The 8,732-nt window shown below is 38.0% G+C and overlaps 1 long non-coding RNA gene across 2 annotated transcripts in view; it reads left to right on the top strand.

Annotated features, from left to right (window-relative positions):
* Positions 1-1,356: 1,356 nt before the first annotated feature.
* Positions 1,357-8,732, top strand: part of LOC135320815 (uncharacterized) — a 35,006-nt gene continuing 27,630 nt past the window's right edge. For both annotated transcript variants that reach the window (XR_010380145.1, XR_010380144.1), the window contains exon 1: positions 1,357-1,799. This is a non-coding gene — a long non-coding RNA (uncharacterized LOC135320815). The remainder of the gene's footprint in view (positions 1,800-8,732) is intronic.

Raw genomic sequence — 8,732 nt, 5'->3', positions numbered from 1 at the left:
CAAAATTCAGAGTTTTCAGTTCCTTGAGGAATTTTTTCGGGGGTTGGAGAATCAACTTTGCTATTACCATCTTTGTGACCTGTTGCTATATGCCTCTCACCTGTCTTCTGTCACTTGTGAGGCAGTTCCATTTGTGACCCTGTCCGGGTTGTTCATGTTATAAAAAATAAAGTCTATAAAAGTACAGTCCCTTTTACTCTGAAGACATTCCACAAGTACTACTTAAATCTGGGTGTGGTTTTTAGAAGACAGAATCATTAGAACATGTACTTGCAGGTTGCTAGTGCAAAACCCCCAAATCAATATTCTAGCTCAACATCTAAAATCTTTCTAATCTACCTTGGATTTATATGGACAAGTGAAGCAGTTTGCTAAGAACAGAAGACCAGGTTTACAATACAGGCTGGTGTAACTCAGCAGGTCCTCCCATGCTGAAGCTCTGCCAGAGGGAAGGGGCCGACCGGAGAGGGCGTGTCCTGCCCGCCCTGAGCTGACAGTTTGATGACAAAGATCTTCACCAGGTGAAGAACTGGGAGATTCTTCTAAGAAGAGTGGGTTTGAAAAGAGGCCTAAAACCGCGGGAGTGACACAATCCCATTTGTCTCAAGTAGGGGGGAGCAGCTGTGGGGCCACTTGGGAGACTCGTGAGTCCAGGTGGTCAGAGTTGGTGGCTTCCTCTTGAGTGGTGCGACGGTCAGTGAGTAAAAGCGAACAGATTGAAGGCATGTTTAGATTGTTAACAGGAAAGGATGAATGATGTCTGTGAATGTAGGATGGAGTAAGGCCCAGGTTTCTGTGTGCATTAATGAGGTAAATGATGGTCCCGCTGTGCTCTGAGGAGGGAAAGCTGCAGAGGGATTTCTGGGGGAAATCTGATGAGTTCAGCTGTAGGTAAAGTGAAAGGCTGTTAGATGTGTGGTCTGGGAGCTCCGGTGAGAGCCAGTAATGAGTAGGGTGAGGGGAGAGGGGGGGAGAGAGACTTTCAAATCATTTTGTCTTGTGAACATACAAATAAGTGTGAGCAATGATACACTTTACACATCTATATTCTGGATTTAAAGCCCTGTAACATTTTGCTATATTGACTGCAGAGATTCTTATTTTTTTAATAGAAATAAAATAAATAGAAACAAAATAGTGGAGTTAATGAACATCTTAGAGTTGATGTGTGTCCTTGTATATATTTTGATACCTCATCTGTTTATAACCATAATCTACAAAAAGTTAACTTGCTTAGCATAAGAGTTAAACATAGGGACGTGAAACACACTGTTGGGGGTTGAAGCTGATCACCTTGGGCAAAATATGTCGCCTCTCTGTGCCTTAGTTGCATCTTCTGTGACTGCCCCCGGGCCCCTCATCACAGCTGATTTCCTAGACTAGATGTTGGGAGGGAGGCTGCTGAAGGGAGTAAGAAGAGGCAACTGCTAGGGATAATGAAGAGAGAGACAAAAACAGATTAAAGCCGATAAACTGAGTGCAAATACCCTCAAAAGAGAAAGAATCCCACAGTGTTTTGAGCCACTTAGCGTAAGGAAAACAAAATCACGTGAACCCAAAGCTCTTGAGAATGTGAGTATTGTGGGTAGGAGGGTGTCATCAGAAAACAGTTGAGAAAAGGCCTTTTGTTTTCCCTTGATGTTTCCAGTAAGGATGGGGAGCAGAAGCTAAAACCAACCGCTTCACAGTGGAAGCTGCTGTTTTGTGCAAAACTGACCAAAGGTTGGAAACCAGTCATCAGCGGTGCTGGCAAATGAAGAGACTTCTGGATTGGGTGGGACACTTGCTGTGACTTCCAGGTGAGCTGCTGGCTGGGGGCTGTGAGGTGGGCAGTAGGTTTGCAGGGTGACCAGGGCATAATCCCTGGCTTGAGACTGCTGGTCTGATTAGCAGACCTGGGCACCCGCAGTCCTAATGGGGCAGCTAGGGATGTGGCCTGGGACATCTGCCATGCTGAGGGCGAGAAGAGGTCTCCCCTGAGGGGGTGTCCCTGCGGAGAGTGGAAACATCCTCCTGCAGGGGAGGAAGAGCCTCTGAGCAGGGGGCCGGATGCACAGGCAAGACCAGCCTGAGCACAGAGGGTTTGGGAAGCTGGAATTCATACAGTGGCCCAAACAGCCTTGTTCCTGATATACTGGAGGGAAAAGATGATGATAAAGGAGGGCTAGGGTCCGAAATTCTGTTGGGTTATGAGTGACAGGAAAGGACTAGACGGGCAGGCACGAGAGAACCCTGTGGGTGTCCCAGCTGGGGCGTCACACCAGAGGGAGGAGCAGAGTTATAGACTTTGCCACTTATTAGCTGTGTGACTTTGAGCAATATCACCCCACCTCTCTCTGTATGTATCTTCATCTGTAAAGTGACAGAGTGACAAGCTCGTGTCATCAGAAGGCTTAGTTTAGCTCTGATCCTCTGTGTCCAGTCCTGTCAGTGCTGCCCTGCAAGGTTCTGCAGCGGCTGCTCTTACTCTGAGATGGGAGAGCATAGATGGACATTGTAGCACCCGAGGGCAGGAAGGGGTTGCTTTAAAAGCAGACATGTAGCTTCCTGCAGCTGCAGACCTGCAGTCAGTTTGATTGATGGTCGTGGAGAGGACTTTGGAGGCCTTAGCTTTGTCTTAAGACTTGTTTTCACTTGGGGACCAGATTTGCCTTTGCAGATTAATATTGAAAATTTGGGCTTCTAGCAAAGCTGTTTTCAGAGATGGGTATATACGTAACATATCATATAAATTAAAATGATTTATTTAACGTGTGGGACTTTGCAACTTTTGGGAACAGCTCTCTTCGCCTGGTCTCCACGGAGGACTCTAGGGGTCAGCAGAGCGTGCGGGAGGGCAAGCAGCCCGCAGTGCTTTTGCCGGCTCTTCTCCCCAGTAGGGCAGTCTGCTGAGTTGACTCTTCTCTGAGTTTGGTTGCCAGATGAGCAGACAGCAAAGTAATGAGTTCTGGTGGGATTGTATAATGACAGGAAGAAAGAGGAACCCGTAGATTTTTGAGACTAGAACACGCTTTTGGTTCCTGATCCAGTGTGTTCCATTACAGAATTGGTGAGTTTTGTCTATTCTGGGATTTGATTGAAAGAAACGTTCAGCCTAAAAGTTAAGAGTTATGTTTTATTTGGCGGGAGGACTCGAGCCGGGATGACAGCCTCTCAGATCACTCTGAGGGACTGCTCCCAAGAGGTAGTGGAGGAGCTAGGATATACAGGAGCTTTACAACAAAGACCAGGTAGTTGGAACAATAAAACAGTGCTTGTTATCTAAAGAAAGCCAGGTATCTCAAGTTCAAGTATTTAGTGCTTTTCTATGTATGGGAAGAAGCAAACATTTTGGTAATCGAATTCATTCATTTTACAAGCACCTAGCTATCTAGGGCCAGTATCCTGTCGTTTCTTATTCTGAGTCAGCTCAGAGGGCACCACTGTGATTGGCTGAGAGGTTGGGCTGCAGGAATGTCCTCGCTGGGGAGTTGCAGCAGCCACTGATGACTTGGGTTCAGCATTCTTTGTTTATTGACATGGTTGCAGTATTTTCATTCACATTGTAGTACTTTCATTCACAGTACTACCCCTTGGTCCTAAATTCAACCAATATTTTGACAGACATTTCATGACCTATTTTGTCCCACGGTGCTAGGATGGCTCATTCCTAGTTCAGGTGAAGAATCTTCTGAGCTGTCATTCAAGGTGTTAGTTTTTCTATCAGGACCTGTTGATACTAAAAGTTCTCTGGATCACCTGTCTTACTAGTCTATTATGATCCAGGAAATGTTTAGCCTTCGTTGTGCATTCCCATACCTAGAATCACACTATTACAATTATTTTATGCAGGGTTATAAATTTTATCTATTTCTTCAAGATGTTTGCCACCATCAATCTTTTAGGCCTAGTTACACATTGGGAAATGTAACAGACAAGTTTATTATATAGACAGGATATAAGTAATTCAGCTAGTAACGTTAATAAAGTCATGAGTAAGAATTTAATATTCAAGAAGTTATATTTTTTGGTTAAAATATTGCTTGTGTTTCCGATTGAGTTTGAGTGATCTTATGAGAAATTTCATATTTATGGTCAGGGTCAGAGCAGGTATTAATTGGCCAGGTGAGGTCTCCCACCTTGTAAGATCAACAGTGGCCTAAACAGAACTATAATTTCCTTTTTAGAATAACGTTTCTGAGGGCTATCTAGTTTGTGCCTTGGAGTAGGGAAACCCACCAAGGTAACACAGAAGTACTAGACATAGGTAATTTACCGTAAACTTAACAATTGGAGTAGTTCATAATCAAAGGTAGGGGAAATTATCAAAGTAATTGGTATACAGGCCTGGTCCGGTGTCTTGGGTCAGCTGTCTTACCTCAGATGTCGTCTTCTTCTCGTCCTGTCCTGGGTAGCTTTTTCTCCATTTGGGCATTGTTTTAAGATGAGCAGTGCTCTATAGGTCAGGGCACTGTAGGGTCTGATTCTGATAGGAAATTAATTGGAAAGTCTGTTTCCTTCAGCTTTTGTGTGTATGGACTAGTTAAGAGTACCTGATAGAGGGTCCTTCCATTCAGCTTGGAGACAGTTCTTTAAGTCATGCCTGTTCCAGTATGTATAATCCCCTGGCTGCAGGTCTTGGGGCATTGGAACTTTACCCAAGGATAGATTACTGAGCTTCAGAAACAAACCTAGAGTATCCTTTTCATAATTCAATTAAACTTTACAGCAATGTGACATAACAGCAAGGAATGATCTGGGAAATGTCTTATTAAACATAGACCTCAATTAACAAAACTAGAATTAAATATCCACTAAAATATACTCCTTTTTCTCTCTAAAGTTACCCTCATTTTTCTCAAATATAGCCAAATCAAGATTAATTTGTTTACAAGTTAAGTCTGACTATTTGATCATATAGGCTTTTTTAAATTGGCTGTGTTGGAAGTTTTAATAAGGAGTCTCAGGGTAGAATGTTAATAAGGTTTCCAAAGGCCAGGAAAGCCACGTCAAGGGCTTGTCATGGGTTTCTGCCTTACAGATATAGGTAAATTCTTTTCTCTTTAAAATCCTTAAAATACCTTGAGATTCCTATATCTGTTAGGAGATAATCTTCCTAATTTGTCTGATAGAGCCACTGGGGACCTAATAGTTTTTAGTCTCTTGAGGGATCAGATAGAAAAGATAACTGTTCCAAGTCGGATTACATAGGTATAATTTATCAAATTTCTGTGAATCATAACTAGCTTAAGCAGAATAGTTTCCTTATGTCTGGGAAACAGGTTAAAAGCCAGTAGTATTTCAATCAAAATCAAAAAGTATAACCATATTCACTAGTTTACTGAGTCCCATGTAACTAATTCATTTAATCAGAGTTTTCATTAAACCTTTAAAATTTCTTACCCAATTTACTTCAGTGCTATAGTTTGAAATTTATTAGAAATCAGTAAATCTCCTTGAAGAGAAAGCATTTTTCAAACTCATTAGAAGAAAACAATTAACTGTCTATAAATGACAATAGATTTAAAAGCATGGTTAAAAACCACTACACTATAATCAATAAAGAAACCTGGTCACTACAACCAGAATTATGACTGGTAACATTTCAGATATACCAGAAATTTAGGGAGTCCATATACTTTCTAGAATATCTATATTAATAATACTTTCTCATACAGTATAACCTAGGAAGATTTATTATTCATTTGACAATACCATGTTATTTAACATGCAAAATGAAACTTACTAGTTTAAAATCTCTCTTTGGGATGTTTCAGGGGCCCTCTGTAGCATCCCAAACTTAACTGGAGATTAAAAGAACTTTAATTAGAAATTGATATTTGGGTAGCTTGTTAAAAGATTTGAGAACACGTGGTCAGATAAACGTATAGGTCACTGTAAACAAGTACTTATTCATTAACAAGAAAATACATCAAAGTAAAGGCAGAACAGTTCAGGTAAGTGGTATAAAAGCTTTACAATTTGTTACTGAAAGTGGATTAACATTTTAAGAAAATTTTGTCCTCTTAACAGTGAGAAAACCAAATCTATTCTTGTACCAGCTTGCCTCTAAGATTAATTTACTTTGCCCAAGTTGATTCTAAACTTAGCCAATTCCGACCACGTACAAAACTCTTTCCTCAGGGTTCCTCTTCCACAAGCCTTCCACAGCTTTCTATACTTATATTAGTGTGTCCCTTATTTTCTCTTCCATTCATAAGTAGCCAGCTTCAGGAGAAAGTCACTATTTTTTATTAACTAAATATAATTCCATTCTTATATCTTCCTTTACACGTTTATCTTACTTTCCTAGGATACTTAGATCATTGCCTTAATAATAGAGACTTTTTCAGTGTGGCACCAACCATTTATTAATATTTCTAAACACCTTTAGTTTCTCTGTAAGAAGAAGTTAAATGTTAAGTAATTCATATTTCAATCTTATTTTATCTGAAAATGGCATAGCTATTTAATAAAATCCTATCATTTAACTTAATTTAGCACAACTCTAGAATTTAAAGATAACAAATATTTAGAGAGTATCTTAACCATACATTTTAAAAATATATTTTAAAAATTTACCCAAAGCTCTCATCTCATTTGCATTTAATTTACTTCAAATTTTACTACACCACATTACTATTTTTTTTCTTGACAATTCTGCAACAGATATAACAGGATCTTATTTGACTTTCATTAAAACTAGGTACAGTAAAGGTATTGTACTTAATATTGATGACTTTAAAGATGTCTCTATTAATTAGAACATACTTAAACTAAACAATACCAAGTGTTATCTTAATATTGAATATTTTCCAGTTCACGTGACGCTGAAAGTCAATTTGGTCAGTTTTTATTTTAAAAATACTTAATTTGTAAGCTCTTATTTTTTTTACGTCAATTAAGCAGAGATCTTTGACTTTGATTTTTTTTTCAGCTGTAGAAATATCTCATATCTATAATGTGTACGCAGGCTTATAAACAGACAAAAGCTAGAGATCTCATAGGTTCACTTTAAAACTTACTTATAAGATAGGTATAATAATAGTTGGAGTAAGCTGAATTTGCTTGCTCAAATCACTAAGGCTTACTATTTATGAAACCGACATTTAAGATTTCTTGACAAATGCTGAAGGACGTGTCAGAGTTATGAGTTCTAAAATGCCAAAAATTTCTTCGCCTTAAGTATTATCTCGTTGAGCTAATTAGGCTCAGTCCTAGGTCACTGTTTGCTGTATTTATATTTCTGATCTGCAAGACAAAGACAGAAGCTTCCAGTTCCCCAGAGAACTGCTCTGTCACGCAGGTCCAATTGTATCTCCTTAATTGGCTTTTTTGTATCAGTGAGAAGAGCTGTAAACAAAGAATTCCATGTTTTAAAACTTTAAGATTTACTTTAGCATGTCTTCCAAAGCTTGGATAAGGTATTTAGTGAGGTCTCTTTTCCTTGAGTTATAAGTTAAACCCAGGGTAAACCTCTTATTTTATTGTCTATTAGCCACTGAATATTAGTTTTTAATTTTACGTTATATTGGAAGGCTCACAAAACTCTATTGGTTTCCTTCACTTTGTTCAATTAATATTTTCTAAGGGACAGATATGTGCCCAGCCTTATAATACCAAGAAGGGGAAGCGTTTTTCCATTGAAATATATCTATCCCACAATATAATTAAGCAAAAGTTTTATATAAAGCCCATTTAATATACCAATTTTACAAACTTTTATCTCAATTTTATTAAATCTTGTACCTTTAATTTTTATATTTATTAGGTTTAATCAGTAATTCCTATTTCTAGAAGGAGTGTCAGAAGCTTTTTTTTTTTTTTTTTTTTTTTGTGCACTGTATCTAATTACATAGAAAAGTCTCTGGGATTCCCAAGTTTCAGCCAAAGAGCTTAGGCCCTTCTCAATTTTCAATTTGATTAATAGGTCTGTTGTCCCAATCATTGATCAAGTATTTCAGTCTATAAATATGTATTTTTTTTTAGCTCTATAAATACATATATTTTAAACTGTGCTAAAGCGGACTTGTTTGAACTTTAATGTTGGGGGGCAGTAGGTGATCTCTTTGGCCCTTTTTTTTTTTACTTTACATAGTGTAATATCAAAACTTTGTATCTAAATCCAAAAATGTCCATTTTATTTATCTCATTCAAAATAACCATATAAAAATATTTATCCATTTGGGATAAGCCCCTTATCTTTTTTTTTTTTGACATTTTTACAATCCTTTATCCAGTTATTCAGCATAATTAACATTAATTATTCTAAGTATTAATTAGCATCTTTAAAACCATTGATAGGAAAGGAAAAACACAAATGTAGGTTTTCAAACCATTTTTTTTTTAACTAATTTCTTAGGTTAACCATTAGATATATTTTTCTACCTTTAAACTTGATTTTAATAGGTACCAATAAAACGGCTGTTTATAATGAGAGCTCTTTCAACTTTCACCAATTTAAAAGTTTTCCCAAATTAAAGGATCCATCATATGGCCATCAATTTATATATATATATATAGTGATTTTAAACCAATAAGATGAAGAGGCTTTTCCACATGAGAGTGGGGGTGTTGCTTAAATAAAATTCAAAAGTTTACTTTCCAAAAGCTAAAAGCCTTTGTGGTCCAGGCTGATGCAACAACGGTTAAGATGGCAAAATATCTGAAAATTGGTACAATCAAAGGATTTTTGAGAATCCCAATTTATTTGCGTGGCCACAATATGTACACAATACTTGTACCTTTTGTAT

The sequence above is a fragment of the Camelus dromedarius genome, unplaced genomic scaffold (genome assembly GCF_036321535.1).
Source record: "Camelus dromedarius isolate mCamDro1 unplaced genomic scaffold, mCamDro1.pat HAP1_SCAFFOLD_126, whole genome shotgun sequence".
Classification (NCBI taxonomy): domain Eukaryota; kingdom Metazoa; phylum Chordata; class Mammalia; order Artiodactyla; family Camelidae; genus Camelus; species Camelus dromedarius.
This window is presented reverse-complemented; position numbering and strand designations above follow the sequence as displayed.